This window comes from Anomaloglossus baeobatrachus, chromosome 9 (genome assembly GCF_048569485.1).
Source record: "Anomaloglossus baeobatrachus isolate aAnoBae1 chromosome 9, aAnoBae1.hap1, whole genome shotgun sequence".
NCBI lineage: Eukaryota > Metazoa > Chordata > Amphibia > Anura > Aromobatidae > Anomaloglossus > Anomaloglossus baeobatrachus.
Window position 1 is genome coordinate 43551228 of NC_134361.1, and position 16750 is coordinate 43567977.

General features: G+C 49.5%; 1 protein-coding gene across 1 annotated transcript in view; it reads left to right on the top strand.

Moving 5' to 3' along the window:
* Positions 1-16750, top strand: part of SIPA1L3 (signal induced proliferation associated 1 like 3) — a 101794-nt gene that overhangs the window by 37749 nt on the left and 47295 nt on the right. The window lies entirely within an intron of this gene.

Genomic DNA, 16750 nt, shown 5'->3' on the forward strand with positions numbered 1-16750 from the left:
GAATCTAGCTCAGAAATTGAATTAAGATAGAATTGTCGATAAGTCACTGCGGTGAGATCTGCGGTCCTGCGCGGTGTCCCTGCCGTGGTCAGTAACAAGGTGCGGACAGCGGCGGGTGCTGGGAGGATAGGACATTCCTCCTGCAGGATCGGGTCACCGTGGCGTCATGGTGCAGTAATGTACCCGTTCGGATCGGCCGGTTCCCACTCCCTGTCCTCTTGACCTCCCCGAGAGCCCGTCCCGGCTTCACTTCCTGCAGAAGAATGAGGCGATTGTGTTCCCTACTTTTGATCCGCGCACAAGTGAGGATTTCTGGATAAGTCATTTGTCGCCCACTCATTGCTGAGTAATTATTCACATCAAATGGAGAAGAAATGATGATGATTGTGACTGTTCCTCCCGGATAATATTGAATGTAATGGTAGCCTGCCCTCCTCGGAAATGAGGCGCCCCCTATTTAGAGGAGGAACGTGCCCCCCTTACTCACATCTGATTCGGAGTCCAGGATTTCATTAACAATTCTGATGCCTTCAGAGCTGAAATCTTCCAGCCCTTATTCTGCGAATTTTGCATTCTGAGAAGTGTTGTCTTCCCACCGGAGTCTCGTACTGTTTACGTGGATCAGTTTTTCAGTCCTCCAGACAAGTCACTATATTTTTTGTAAACAAAGGGAGTGTAATAATTATTGCTTTGGTTTATTGGATCTTAAAGGGATATGTCTGGCTCCTTCCGTTGGCGGTGCAGGAAACGTCAGCTTGCCCAATTCATTTGTATGGATCTGCATGACGGGGCAGGGCTGTGACGCCTTCCATGGGATGCAGCATTCAATCAGGACCCCTTAATTCTAGGGATTGTTAAGGGTCCTAAAAGTCAGACCCCTCCACTGATCATGAAGTGAGGTTAAATCCTAGCAATATTCTATCACATTGTTCAATGGGAATACATCCTTACAGACATTTTCTGCGTAACTAGTGATGAGCGGGCACTACCATGCTCGGGTATTCAGTACTCGTGACTAGTGATGAGCGGGCACTACCATGCTCGGGTGCTCAGTACTCGTAATTAGTGGTGAGAGGGCACTACCATGCTCGGGTGCTCAGTACTCGTAACTAGTGATGAGCGGGCACTACCATGCTCGGGAGCTCTGTACTCGTAACTAGTGATGAGTGGGCACTACCATGCTCGGGTGCTCAGTACTCGTAACTAGTGATGAGCGGGCACCACCATGCTCGGGTGCTCAGTACTCGTAAAGAGCAGTCGGACACTCGGACAGGCACGACTCGTGTACCAAGTATAATGGAAGTGTATGGGGAACACGAGCATTTCTCTGGAAGGTCTTCCAGAAAAATCCTCACACCACTGATTGACAGCTTTCTGTCAATATACTGTACAGTGTACACAAAGCTGCCAAGCAGTGGTGTGGGCAGGGTTATACAGGGCTCAGCATTTTGAGCTCTGCTATATTTGTCATAACCGCTACACTTAGTGATACATCACTAGAATCAGGATATCTGCCCCTATGTCAGATTACATAGCAAAAACCAGCTGACGGATTTGATTTAAGGGCACATATCCATGCTGTCATTTTTTTTTTTTTTATTTTTTATTGCTGTAATATTTGTGTTTGGAAAATATTTGTCGGGGGTCATTTGTCCTTTTTTAAATGTATTTACATGTCCGGCTGATGATTTTTGTGCTACCCAGTATATGTAGGTGTACGTGCTGGTGTTTTGGGGCTGATTGGTCACATGTAGCCGCAGATTTGCCCTTGGGGGACGGTGGCAGCTGAAGTCGAATTTGTCATTGTGGGGGCGAGCACTGCGCTCTTCTACCTTAATAAATGCAGCCGTCATCCCCCTTTCCGAGATTGAAAACCGCTATTGCCGGCTCCATGTCGCGGTCCTGATCGCTCAGCCTAATAGCGGTTATTATGAGGATGTCGGCATGTGACACCAAATCTGGAATTATTGCACCCGGCTATTTTGGAGCACGCAAGAGAAGAGGTAATAAAGTGGCGCAGTGGATCTAATCATAAGGACCTGTAGATTTTTATTCCCCTCGTCCTCTTAAGTAGTGTCTGCAGCAGTGCGGCGCTCGGGAATAGGCCTCTCCATTTCCTTTCATATCTAGTTCCGCGCACAGTTTATTTTCTGCCCTGACAACACTCGGCGTTCAGACACACAGCTCCATACAGATCATTCATCATCTCCTCTCGCTCTTCATTTAATGGACGTTTTGTTGTACAGCTCCTGTGTTATTAGACTGCAGAGAAGCTACCTGCATCCTAAACAGCTCGCACCGCCCGCCGCAGCTTGTGTCCACCGCAATAATGACGAGAATCCCCAGCCTGATCCTCACGACGGCGGGAAATTCAGCATTCTTCTTTCCACCAAGCAGGGCAATGAGAAGGTCCTTTCTTTCCATCCTTGGCGCTAATCATTTCTTGATGTCAAGTTTTTCTTCTAATTTATAGAATTTATCTCCCCACCCCAAGCAGATCTTGTGCATTACGATCTGAGATGATCAGCAATGCCGGGGATTACCTCACCATATCTGAGCGTGGTTATTTCAATCTGGCTTCTCCTTGCTCACCCCTCACACCCTCTTTCCCTGTTCACTCCTTACCCCCTCTTTCACTTCTCCCCCCCCTTTCTTTCCCTTCCCCCCCCCCTTTCCCTCTTTCCCCCCACTTTCCCTCTTCCCCCCCCCCCTTTTCCTCTTTCCCCCCTTTCCCCTCTCCCTCTTTCCCTTCCCTCTTTCCCTTCTTCCTCCCCTTTCCCTCTTTCCCTTCTTCCCCCCCTTTCCCTTCTTCAACCCCTCTTTCCCTTCTCCCCCTTTCCCTCTTTTCCTTCTCCCCCTTTCCCTCTTTCCCTTCTCCCCCCTCCCCCCTTTCCCGCTTTCCCTTCTTCCCCCAACTTTCCCGCTTTCCCTTCTCCCCCCCCCTTTCCTCTTTCCCTTCTCCCCCCCCTTTCCTCTTTCCCTTCTCCCCCCCCTTTCCTCTTTCCCTTCTCTCCCCCCTTTCCTCTTTCCCTTCTCCCCCCCCTTTCCTCTTTCCCTTCTCCCCCCCTTTCCCTCTTTCCCTTCCCCCCCTTTCCCTCTTTCCCTTCCCCCCCTTTCCTTCTTTCCCTTCCCCCCTTTCCCTCTTTCCCTTCCCCCCCCTTTTCCGCTTTCCCTCCCCCCCCTTTCCCTCTTTCCCTCCCCCCCCCTTTCCCTCTTTCCCTTCTCCCCCCTTTTCCCTCTTTCCCTTCTCCCCCCCTTTTCCCTCTTTCCCTTCTCCCCCCCCTTTCCCTCTTTCCCTTCTCCCCCCCCTTTCCCTCTTTCCCTTCTCCCCCCCCTTTCCCTCTTTCCCTTCTCCCCCCCTTTCCCTCTTTCCCTTCTCCCCCCCTTTCCCTCTTTCCCTTCTCCCCCCCTTTCCCTCTTTCCCTTCTCCCCCCCTTTCCCTCTTTCCCTTCTCCCCCCCTTTCCCTCTTTCCCTTCTCCCCCCCTTTCCCTCTTTCCCTTCTCCCCCCCTTTCCCTCTTTCCCTTCTCCCCCCCTTTCCCTTCTCCCCCCCTTTCCCTCTTTCCCTTCTCCCCCCCTTTCCCTTCTCCCCCCCCTTTCCCTTCTCCCCCCCCCTCTTTCCCTTCTCCCCCCCCTTTCCCTTCTCCCCCCCCCCTTTCCCTTCTCCCCCCCCTTTCCCTTCTCCCCCCCCCTTTCCCTTCTCCCCCCCCCTTCCCTTCTCCCCCCCCTTTCCCTTCTCCCCCCCTTTCCCTTCTCCCCCCCTTTCCCTCTTTTTCCCTCCCCCCTTTCCCTCTTTTTCCCTCCCCCCCCTTTCCCTTCTCCCCCCCTTTCCCTCTTTTTCCCTCCCCCCTTTCCCTCTTTTTCCCTCCCCCCCCTCTCCCTCTTTTTCCCTCCCCCCCCTTTCCCTCTTTCCCTTCTCCCCCCCCTTTCCCTCTTTCCCTTCTCCCCCCCCCTTTCCCTTCTCCCCCCTTTCCCTTCTCCCCCCCCTTTCCCTTCTCCCCCCCCCTTTCCCTCTTTTTCCCTCCCCCCCTTTCCCTCTTTTTCCCTCCCCCCCTTTCCCTCTTTCCCTTCTCCCCCCCCCCTTTCCCTCTTTCCCTTCTCCCCCCCCTTTCCCTCTTTCCCTTCTCCCCCCCCTTTCCCTCTTTCCCTTCTCCCCCCCCTTTCCCTCTTTCCCTTCTCCCCCCCTTTCCCTCTTTCCCTTCTCCCCCCCCTTTCCCTCTTTCCCTTCTCCCCCCCCTTTCCCTTCTCCCCTTCTCCCCCCCCTTTCCCCCTTTTCCCTCTTTCCCTCCCCCCCTTTTCCCCCTTTCCCTTCTCCCCCCTTCCCCCTTCCCCCTTTTCCCTCTTTCCCGTCTCCCCCTTCCTTTCCCTTCTCCCCTTCTACCCCCCCTTTCCCTTCTCCCCCCCTTTTCCCCCTTTTCCCTCTTTCCCTTCCCCCCCCCCTTTCCCTTCTCCCCCCCCTTTCCCTTCTCCCCCCTTCCCCCTTTTCCCTCTTTCCCTCTTTCCCGTCTCCCCCTTCCTTTCCCTTTTCCCTAGGGAGTCTAGCACCCACAAGTTGAGCGCCCACAAGATCCTCTGGAGTACTGAGTGTCTCGGGCACGCTCATGCAGTGCCGTGCACGCTCGCTGATCACTAATCACAGCCGCTAGAGGTTGCTGATCCCTGGTGTGATGTGTACGGCCGCCTTTGACTATGTATTGTCAGCGGTTGCCTTCCTGATGGTTCCCAATCTTATCAGGTTGGTTATATACAGACGTCTATGGTTATCTGATAATCTGGCATTTTTGATGATGCAGCTCTTATCAAGTCATGTTGATTTAAAGCATCACTACTTTAAAGGCACTCTGTAAGGGTAAAAGTGACATTATGAAGTGGTCACATCTTCATATAGTCCCAGAATCCAGGGGCCACTTTCCAAAAGAGCATAGGAGCCTGGCAGTGCTTGTGTTCCTGCGGTGCTTGTGTGTATGCCTCGCCGGCGTGCTTGGTCAGTGCGGCAGGATGTGATCGCTCACTCCTCTGATTCACATTGAAGTCCGGTCACGTCGCTGCTCAGCAGTGAGTAACGCTCCAAACTACAGAGGGTCTCCTCATTCCCTGCGGACCCCGGGGGAAGAGAAAGTTGTTACAACAGCAGGAAGCGCTGATTTCCCACTGAAGAATTATTCACTTATATCACAGGTTCAGGAGAGAACGCCTGCGCTTCCAGCATATAATTTAACCATTTTGGAAATTATACGTTGAGGATGCAGTAAGCCCGAATTTGGATCCTGCAGAAAGTAATCGGAGACCCTTGGAGTGATTCTGACGACTCTTGGAAATGGACAGTCAGCGACTAATGTGATCGAGACTCCCTGCAAAAGTAAGAATCACTGCCAAATGCTAACACTTTAGTGCGCAGAACGTACTAGACAACCATTGATTTCAACGGCCATCGTGCATGGCTTTAGACCTTAGCAATGCCAGCATTGGGGGAAAAATTGCAACGTTTTCCAGGGGGTTAGCACACTAACATATCATTCGTACAGTGCTTTTTGTTGTACATGTGCTGTTAGTGGTCTACGGGACTGCGGCACTTGGTCTACGGGACTGCGGCACTTGGTCTACGGGACTGCGGCACTTGGTCTACGGGACTGCGGCACTTGGTCTACGGGACTGCGGCACTTGGTCTACGGGACTGCGGCACTTGGTCTACGGGACTGCGGCACTTGGTCTACGGGACTGCGGCACTTGGTCTACGGGACTGCGGCACTTGGTCTACGGGACTGCGGCACTTGGTCTACGGGACTGCGGCACTTGGTCTACGGGACTGCGGCACTTGGTCTACGGGACTGCGGCACTTGGTCTACGGGACTGCGGCACTTGGTCTACGGGACTGCGGCACTTGGTCTACGGGACTGCGGCACTTGGTCTACGGGACTGCGGCACTTGGTCTACGGGACTGCGGCACTTGGTCTACGGGACTGCGGCACTTGGTCTACGGGACTGCGGCACTTGGTCTACGGGACTGCGGCACTTGGTCTACGGGACTGCGGCACTTGGTCTACGGGACTGCGGCACTTGGTCTACGGGACTGCGGCACTTGGTCTACGGGACTGCGGCACTTGGTCTACGGGACTGCGGCACTTGGTCTACGGGACTGCGGCACTTGGTCTACGGGACTGCGGCACTTGGTCTACGGGACTGCGGCACTTGGTCTACGGGACTGCGGCACTTGGTCTACGGGACTGCGGCACTTGGTCTACGGGACTGCGGCACTTGGTCTACGGGACTGCGGCACTTGGTCTACGGGACTGCGGCACTTGGTCTACGGGACTGCGGCACTTGGTCTACGGGACTGCGGCACTTGGTCTACGGGACTGCGGCACTTGGTCTACGGGACTGCGGCACTTGGTCTACGGGACTGCGGCACTTGGTCTACGGGAGTGCGGCACTTGGTCTACGGGAGTGCGGCACTGGGTCTACGGGAGTGCGGCACTGGGTCTACGGGAGTGCGGCACTGGGTCTACGGGAGTGCGGCACTGGGTCTACGGGAGTGCGGCACTGGGTCTACGGGAGTGCGGCACTGGGTCTACGGGAGTGCGGCACTGGGTCTACGGGAGTGCGGCACGTCTGCATTAAAAAATGTAGATATGTCCCACTCTGGTCTGATTTGAGGACCTACGTCAAATCTCCATCAGTTTGTTTTTCTTTATCCAGATGACACCAGGGAAAAAAAGAGTGAACAAATTTGACTCCTTTTTCGAAGGCCTCAAAAATTAGCAATGTGGATTGCAGAGTGGGGATGGTGGGTTTCTGCTTCTGTTTCCTGATCCATCACTTTTCTCCAGGGTTGTTCCTTGAGGGCCAGATAACGCTACGGTCATCACATCCTCTTGTGATCATGGTTTTCCCCATGTCATCCATGGATCTCTGCTACATCTGAATTCACACCGAGCGACCACTGAACATAACCACCCGCCATGAGGTTCAGGCAGAGACTGAGTGAGTCGCGCGATCAGCGATGACATCATTCAGGTGATTTGCGGTAACAGCTGGAGTTTCCCACGGTCCTCCACCTATGACCACAAATAGCCGGAATTCCTGGCACTCGGGTAGGTTTGAATCCGCATGTATCCGGACTTTTACACTCCGGGTCCGCCCATCGCGCCCATCGCTAATGATGAATTGTCAGTAATTCCGATGATGGGATCAAAGATGAGGATTTAGCCTTTCATTTCTGGAGGGTCCGTGCACTGGGTCACACCATTTAAGATTATTTGATCCTCCGGGATAATTTGCAACAGCGTCACTGTGCAAATGAAGTCGTCATCCTCGCGGTGAAGTTTGGTCTCAGTCAAAGTAATGCAAAACTAGTAAAAGGCGGTGTCCTGACATCACGAGCGGGCCCCATGTGCTTATACACAGGCTACTTATTCTGGTCACTCATCCTCTGGTTTTTTTTTGTTTTTTTTTTGTGAAGCCGCAGCCCCCCCCTCCCCCTGGTCTTCTCAACAATATGAAAATGAAGACCCCTTTATCTGGTTACCAGGATTCCTGTTTTCCTTATCGGCTACTAGATGGTCACACTTCTCCTCCTTCAGTTTTCTGCCCCTCACCCATACCTCCTGAGAAAGCAGCTGAGGACTATTAATGAGCGAATTTGTGATTTTTCACGAGCTAATTCACAATTGATTTTTTTCGGATTGATCCTCATATGGGGACCAAGCGGAGGAGAGATCCTGTGAACAGACTAGTTACATACAAGAAACTGACCAGCACCTCCAAACAGAATAAAGCAAGTGTGAACAGGTGCCTACCATAATACACAAACAGCAGCACTCCAAGCGCCAAGATATATGTGCACATTGAGTACAGTCGTCTCCGAAAGATTGGCACCCTTGAAATTGTTGCAGAAAATGAAGTATTTCTCCAACAAAAAGATAACATGTAATTGCAATGTCATACACATGTTTATTTCCTTTTTGTGTATTTGGGAAAAAAAGAGGGAAAAAAAAGGCAAATTGGACATAATTTCACACAAAACCCCCAAATTGGGCTTGAAAAAATTGTTGTCCCCCTCAACTTAATATTTGGTTGCACAGCCTTTGCAATAAATATCTGCAATCAATCACTTCCTATAACTGTCCACACTTTTCTCACCTAGAATTTTGGACTCTTCTCATATTCAGGTCTCATATTAGAAGGCGTCTTCTCTTCTCCCGAAAGCCTCTTTTAAGATCTCGCCAGAGGTGTCAATAAGATTTAGATCCGGGCTCATTGCTGCCACTTCAGAAATCTCCAGCGCTTTGTTTCCATCCGTTTCTGGGGGCTTCTTGAAGTATGTTTGGGATCATTGTCCTGCTGGAAGACCCATGACCTAGGATTCCAGAAACCCAGCTTTCTGACACTGGGCATTTCATTGAGACCCAAAATCCTTTGGTAATCTTCAGATTTCATGATGTCTTGCACACAGTCAAGGCACCCAGTGTCAGAGGCAGCAAAATAACCCCAAAACATCTTTGACCCTCCACCATGCTTGACTGTATGTCCTGTGTTCTTTTCTTTGTAGACCTCATTCCATGTTTGGTAAACAGTAGAATGAGGTCCTTTCCGAAACAGCTTTATCTTGGTCTCATCTGTCCACAAGACTCTTTCCCAGAAGGATCTTGGTTATGTACATGTTGGCAAACTGCAGTCTAGCTTTTTTTTTTTTTAGTCCCTGTATCAGCAGTGGGGTCCTCCTGGGTCTCCTGCCATAGCGTTTAGTTTCATTCAAATGTCGACGGATAGTTCGCTCTGACACTGATGCACCCTGAGCCTGCAGGACAACTTGAATTTCTTTGGAACTTGATTGGGGCTTATCCACCATCCAGACTATCATGCGTTGCAACCTTTCATCAATTTTTCTTTCCCCTCTACATCTAGCGAGATTCGCTACAGTGCCATGAGTTGTAAACGTCTTGATTATGTTGCGTACTATGTTCAAAGGAACATCTAGATCTCTAGAGATGGACTTGTAACCTTGAGATAGTTGATATTTTTCAATAATTTTAGTTCTCAAGTCCTCATACAGCTCTCTTTCTGTTCTTCATGCTAAGGGTGGCACACACAATGCAAATATTGAGTCAACTTCTCCCCTTTTTATCTGGTTTCAGGTGGGATTTTCATATTGCCCACACCTGTAACTTGCCACAGATGACTGTGAAGGAGCATCACATGCTTGAAACAGTTTCTCATGCTGTTCCTGCCTATGAAACAGAAATTTAGAGAACTGTGATCCAACAAGGAGACATCCGTTTGCTGCTTTTTTTTTTTTTTTTTTTTTTTTATAATGGGCAATTTTTTTTCACCCTTCTATTAGAACAAAATCCGGCAAGTCTCAATCTCTATTTGCAGACTGGAAATGCCTGTAGAAAATAATTAGGTAGGTGTTATGTCTGATATCTAATTGGTAGAATTTTTTTTTTTTTTTTACCAAATAATGACCGGTTTTGACAGAGAGCGAAAATTATAAGCTGTAGTCTCATTCCTTAGTATGGAGGACATATATTTTTCTTTTTTGGAGGACAGAAGGAAAAATCATTCCTTAAATGTTCTGTGCACTGTCACCTTCAGCTGCCTTGTCATCTCCTCCCCGGCGCGGAGGCGCACATCGCTTTATGACATATGACGGGGTCCTTAGGCTGGAACGCATCATGTCCCTTGCAGTCAGTGTTGTTCTGCACATCCGTGACGGTGACACATTAGAGCGGCCGAACTCTCCATCTCTGATGTATAAAGTGTGTCACGTTCCATTTTACCGAAGGGCCTCTCGTTTCACACTTTCCTGTGCTTTTCAGTAAATTGTACGTGTTGCACATATCTCCTCGGGGTGGCTTTGCTTGGAGATCATGTGTGTATGAAGTTTTATTACAGAGAGCAAGAGAGAGGGGTGTTCAATACTGCGCCAAAGATCACTGGAACAGATGTTTAGATTAATGTATCTTTATTTTCATCCAGGTCTACGTGTTTCAGGAGCCACTGCCCCCTTCCTCAGGACCGTCAGGAAAGACAAACATCAAATCTCAAAGATTTGATGTTTTGTCTTTCCTGACGGTCCTGAGGAAGGGGGCAGTGGCTCCTGAAACGCGTAGACCTGGATGAAAATAAAGATACATTAATCTAAACATCTGTTCCAGTGATCTTTGGCGCAGTATTGAACACCCCTCTCTCTTGCTCTCTGTTATCTGCCTTTTTGGGTGGCTGCAGCCTTTGATCTGATTCTACATGCGACTACAGTTGTTGTGACTTTCACAACGATATCTGGTGAGTAGTTTCACCCTCCTCCCACCCTTTATATACTGGGGTAAGACCCTATATGCGCTTTCTCTCCACAGCTTTCTTGTCTGAAGTTTTATTGGCAAGCTAGCTCTCCCACAGCCACTTTTAGGAGATAGATGCCCTCTAAGTTTATGTCCGACCCTTTTAACGAGCCTTGACACGCGATTATCGATACTAGCCAAGCCGGATTTCTTTTGCAGGCAGCTGTTTCAGTGCACTTACCTCTTCACCATTTGCAGGCGGCTGTTTCAGTGTACTTACCTCTTCACCATTTGCAGGCAGCCTTTTCAGTGTACTTACCTCTTCACCATTTGCAGGCGGCTGTTTCAGTGTACTTGCCCCTTCACCATTTGCAGGCAGCCGTTTCATTGTACTTGCCCCTTCACCATTTGCAGGCGGCTGTTTCAGTGTACTTACCTCTTCACCATTTGCAGGCAGCCTTTTCAGTGTACTTACCTCTTCACCATTTGCAGGCGGCTGTTTCAATGTGCTTGTCCCTTCACCATTTGCAGGCAGCCTTTTCAGTGTACTTGCCCCTTCATCATTTGCAGGCGGCTGTTTCAATGTACTTGCCCCTTCACCCTTTGCAGGCAGCTGCTTCAATGTGCTTGCCCCTACACCATTTGCAGGCGGCTGTTTCAATGTACTTGCCCCTTCATTTACAGGTGGCTGCTTCAGTGTACTTGCCCCTTCATTTGCATGCGGCTGTTTCAAAGTACTTGCCCCTCCACCATTTGCAGGCAGCCGTTTCATTGTACTTGCCCCTTCACCATTTGCAGGCAGCTGTTTCAATGTGCTTGCCTCTTCACCATTTGCAGGCGGCCGTTTCAATGTATTTGCCCCTTCACCATTTGCAGGCGGCCGTTTCAATGTACTTGCCCTGTCACCATTTGCAGGCGGACGTTTCAATGTACTTGCCCCTTCACCATTTGCAGGCGGCCGTTTCAATGTACTTGCCCTGTCACCATTTGCAAGCGGCTGTTTCAATGTACTTGCCTATTCACCATTTGCAAGCGGCTGTTTCAATGTGCTTGCCCCGTCACCATTTGCAAGCGGCTGTTTCAATGTACTTGCCTATTCACCATTTGCAGGCGGCCGTTTCAATGTGCTTGCCCCGTCACCATTTGCAAGCGGCTGTTTCAATGTACTTGCCCTGTCACCATTTGCAAGCGGCTGTTTCAATGTACTTGCCTATTCACCATTTGCAGGCGGCCGTTTCAATGTGCTTGCCCCGTCACCATTTGCAAGCGGCTGTTTCAATGTACTTGCCTATTCACCATTTGCAAGCGGCTGTTTCAATGTGCTTGCCCCGTCACCATTTGCAGGCGGCCGTTTCAATGTGCTTGCCCCGTCACCATTTGCAGGCGGCCGTTTCAATGTACTTGCCCTGTCACCATTTGCAGGCGGACGTTTCAATGTACTTGCCCCTTCACCATTTGCAGGCGGCCGTTTCAATGTACTTGCCCTGTCACCATTTGCAGGCGGCTGTTTCAATGTACTTGCCTATTCACCATTTGCAAGCGGCTGTTTCAATGTGCTTGCCCCGTCACCATTTGCAAGCGGCTGTTTCAATGTGCTTGCCTCTTAAAAGAACAGGCCCAAGTAAATTTTGGGGTGGTCTTGGCCCTCATTGGTGAAACCATATAATTATGGTGCCTCCAAGATTTCTTAAAGGGTCAGATTTTGCCTATGGGCTAGCGGCTCCCAATAGATGGCACTTTTGATTTCAGACAACAGGAGAAAAGCAGGTTTAAATACCGCGCCAAACCACAGGAGTCCAGATGAAGTTAGTAAATCTCTTTTCTTTATTTTCACAGGTCTACGCGTTTCAAGGACATATCCGTCCTCTTCCTCAGGACAAATGCAGAGAATACTATATCTGCATGCGGATATGTCCTTGAAATGCGTAGACCTGTGAAAATAAAGAAAAGAGATTTACTAACTTCATCTGGACTCCTGTGGTTTGGCGCGGTATTTAAACCTGCTTTTCTCCTGTTGTCTGAAATCACTCCGTTTTTGCGGGACTGCTGTCTTCCACGTTACTTTCATGCTGTCAAAGGGGTTGTGACTGGCACAACCGCATCAGGTGAGTGTTCCTGTTACACATTCACCTCCCATTGTTATACCGGGTAAGACCCTATTTGCGCCTTTCTTCCCACAGTTTTTCGCCTAATAGATGGCACTTGCGAGGTTCGGGCTGATCTTTGAGAGTACGGACGCCTGCCATCTTTTCTCGGCCAACACTGGATATATATGTGTGTGCCTTTTGTATCAAGGAAAGGAAAGGGGGATGATACAGTCTTGTCTTTAACCCTCTGATCGACAATCCTAAATTGGAGCTGACACGGCCACTTAGAGGCCTCGGACGTTACAAATAGGTCATCGCAGCGTGAGCTGATGTGGCTGGAAGTATGTCATAACTAATTACCTCTGCGAGGGGCCTCGTCCGCCCCCCTCGTCGCTAACCCTGATGGACGGGGCGATCCTGCGCCGCCTCTGAACCGCCGCGTTTTCCACGGAGGCACAAAATAATTCATGGGGCTCCTTCAGGAGCAGTGCATGAATGAATGTCATCCCGCTGCTAAATGGGGTCATTGCAAGGGGGCGTGAATGAAAAGCCCCCCTGCTCCGTGCGGCTGTCATTACAAGATGCCGCAGTCACAGAGTCCGGGGCCCCTTTCATTAGATAAAAGTAGATTAAAGTCGGGGCCCCCGGGGGAGGTAAACACTCCGCGTGATTGGGTAGACGGATAAATAATTCATATCTGTGTTTTACTCGCCGAGGAGAATCTTTCAATAAGGCCGGGCACCTCCGGGAGTGGATCAGGCACATTACACCTCATTTGCTTTCCAGCTTTTTTAATATTAATACGTGTTGACAGGAGTTTTCCATAAGATAATATTCAGGCCGGGGGGCGCGCTGCATTCAGACGAGAGGTGTATGTGTGACAATATGTGGGGCGCACCACCCCGAGGGGGGACACAGGCAGTGGGGGCCGCTGCATACAGACGAGAGGTGTATGTGTGACAATATGTGGGGCGTACCACCCTGAGGAGACACAGGCAGTGGGGGCCGCGGTGCCGGAGCCTTATATGCGCCCCTTTATCTGCAGTAGCTCATTATTCAGCACCCTCATTGTCTGAGACTATTAAAAATAAAGGTTTTAAACTCATAAAGCCAATCAAAGGTTATGCGCACACACGGAGATTTCCTGCACCAAAACTGCATCTTCTGGCAAAAAAGGCACCAAAATGCGTTGGACTTTTGCAGCGTTTTTGCCATGCATTTTCCATAATGAAGTCAATGGCTAAAAATGCACCAAGAATTGACCTCTGCAGATTAATTTCTACACCAAATCTGCAAGGAAAAAATAAGCAACATGCGCACAACACTTGAGAATGCTCCTCGACTCTGGCAGATTTGTGACATCAAAAACGCAGTGTGCGCACATGGCCAAAGTGTAAACAGGAGACGCTGTTTTTAGGGTGGCAGTGAGGGACTTGCCTACAGAGTCATGGTGCAGTGGCACAAGTTGCAGCCCCCCAAATGTGGCTCTGTAGCCATATTATAATATCATTGATATAGCGCTGTTAATTGCACAGCATTTTACATACAATGGCAGCACTGGGGCTCACAATCTAGGTCCCCTATGAGTATGTTCCCTATGACACATTGGGGCGCACAATCTAGGTTCCTCAGGAGTATGTTCCCTATGACACATTGGGTCTCACAATCTAGGTTCCCTATGAGTATGTTCCCTATGACACATTGGGGCGCACAATCTAGGTTCCCTATGAGTATGTTCCCTATGACACATTGGGGCTCACAATCTAGGTTCCCCATGAGTATGTTCCCTATGACACATTGGGGCTCACAATCTAGGTTCGCTATGAGTATGTTCCCTATGACACATTGGGGCTCACAATCTAGGTTCCTCATGAGTATGTTCCCTATGACACATTGGGGCTCACAATTTAGGTTCCCTATGAGTATGTTCCCTATGACACATTGGGGCTCACAATTTAGGTTTCCCATGAGTATGTTCCCTATGACACATTGGGGCTCACAATCTTTGTTCCCTATGACACATTGGGGCTCACAATCTAGGTTCCCCATGAGTATGTTCCCTATGACACATTGGGGCTCACAGTCTAGGTTCCTCATAAGTATGTTCCCTATGACACATTGGGGCTCACAATTTAGGTTCCCTAGGAGTATGTTCCCTATGACACATTGGGGCTCACAATCTAGGTTCCTCATGAGTATGTTCCTTATGACACATTGGGGCGCACAATCTAGGTTCCTCATGAGTATGTTCCCTATGACACATTGGGGCTCACAATTTAGGTTCCCTAGGAGTATGTTCCCTATGACACATTGGGGCTCACAATCTAGGTTCCTCATGAGTATGTTCCTTATGACACATTGGGGCGCACAATCTAGGTTCCTCATAAGTATGTTCCCTATGACACATTGGGGCTCACAATTTAGGTTCCCTAGGAGTATGTTCCCTATGACACATTGGGGCTCACAATCTAGGTTCCTCATGAGTATGTTCCTTATGACACATTGGGGCGCACAATCTAGGTTCCTCATGAGTATGTTCCCTATGACACATTGGGGCTCACAATTTAGGTTCCCTAGGAGTATGTTCCCTATGACACATTGGGGCTCACAATCTAGGTTCCTCATGAGTATGTTCCTTATGACACATTGGGGCGCACAATCTAGGTTCCTCATGAGTATGTTCCCTATGACACATTGGGGCTCACAATCTAGGTTCCCTATGAGTATGTTCCCTATGACACATTGGGGCTCACAATCTAGGTTCCCTATGAGTATGTTCCCTATGACACATTGGGGCTCACAATCTTGGTTCCCTATGAGTATGTCTTTGGAGTATTTGAGGAAACCCACGCAAACACGGAGAGAACATACAAACTCCTTGCAGATGATGTCCTTGGTGAGATTTGTACCCAGGACCCCAGCGCTGCAAAACTACAGTCCTAACCATTGAGCCACCATACAGTGCTAACCACTGAGCCACCATACAGTGCTAACCACTGAGCCATCGTGCCGTATAACACTCATTCCCCCTACAAATCTGTACGTCTGACCGTTCTTGGAAAAGTCAAAACCAATCTAGCTCACATTGCAGAACCCATAGGTGCCATTTCCCAGCTTTTCCAGAAAACTAATGGAATGGATCATTTTCACAGAAAATCTGCAGCAAACTTATAACAGATTCAGCTGCGAATTTCACCGCCCGGCCGTGATATCCAGAGCTGAGCAAAAAGATTTGTGCAACTTTAGTCCAGAAGCTTCGTGGATAGTCAGTGGCTGATGAACCAGAGGCCCTCCTACGAACTGTGGCATCCCTATCCCTTCCGGTGTCATTACGTTGCGGGGGCCTACTAGTCAGAGGAGGCATTAAGTTGTAGGAGGCTCCGTGGACTCTGATCTGGATCCTGTGAATATTTTTTCCAGCTCCTATCAGCAGCAGAAATCTGCGTAAAGAATGGACATCTGCACAATTCCAAATCTGCAGCACATGGCAATTTCTGCCTAAATTCGTGAGATTAGAGGAAATCTCATCTACTTTTCCACTATTACATTATGTTGCGGATATTCCCAGGCGAAATCCGCAGCTAATATGCCCTGTACAAGTATCCTAAATCTGCCCAGTTTTATCCCGTGCCGTTCCGGATACTGGGAAAGGTTGGCGGCCAACCCAGAAGTGTTGTGCAATCACATCTATCGGTCTAGGGAAACGCGCAATTTATTTTTCGGATTGGCGTCCAATCTGTGGATTTTATCTGTTACGACGATGCACCAAATTTCCCCTAACGGCACAGATTTGGGGGTTTTCTGCAGACGTTTTGCGATCGGTTGTATGGCTGGAAAGGCGAGCCAACGGAGAGAACATGCACGATGCATGCAGATGTTACCCCGCTCAGATACAAACTATGGATCGCATATGGAAGGTATAGAGCAAACTAGAAATAGTGCAAAAAGAGTAAGAAGGTCCTCTCTGGTGGAGAAGGAGACTAAGGTCATATACAATGACGATGGCGGCAGCCATGATCCCTCTAACAGAGGCTCTAATAGAACCGAACGGCGAGTAAATGAGCCGTGCAACAAAGGAACTAGTCTTCTGGAGTCTGGCAGCTGCTGTGTAAGGTGACACGACACGTATGATCCTGGGAAGGTGGATGCAGGATCCAGAAATTCTGCGGGACGGGATGTTTTGTCTTTGAACCGCAGATAATCATCTTAAAGTGGAAGAGTCCAACCATCCCCACGCTGATTTCCTGGATGGAGGTTATTAGCTCATTGCACCCGACCCATCCCACAGCAGCGCTGCCATAAACATGTCTAGCCAGGTCCTCGCTGCATCTTATTCACCAGGGAGGGGAGGGGGATCTGCACAGCTGGCTCTTTAAGAGTTTAA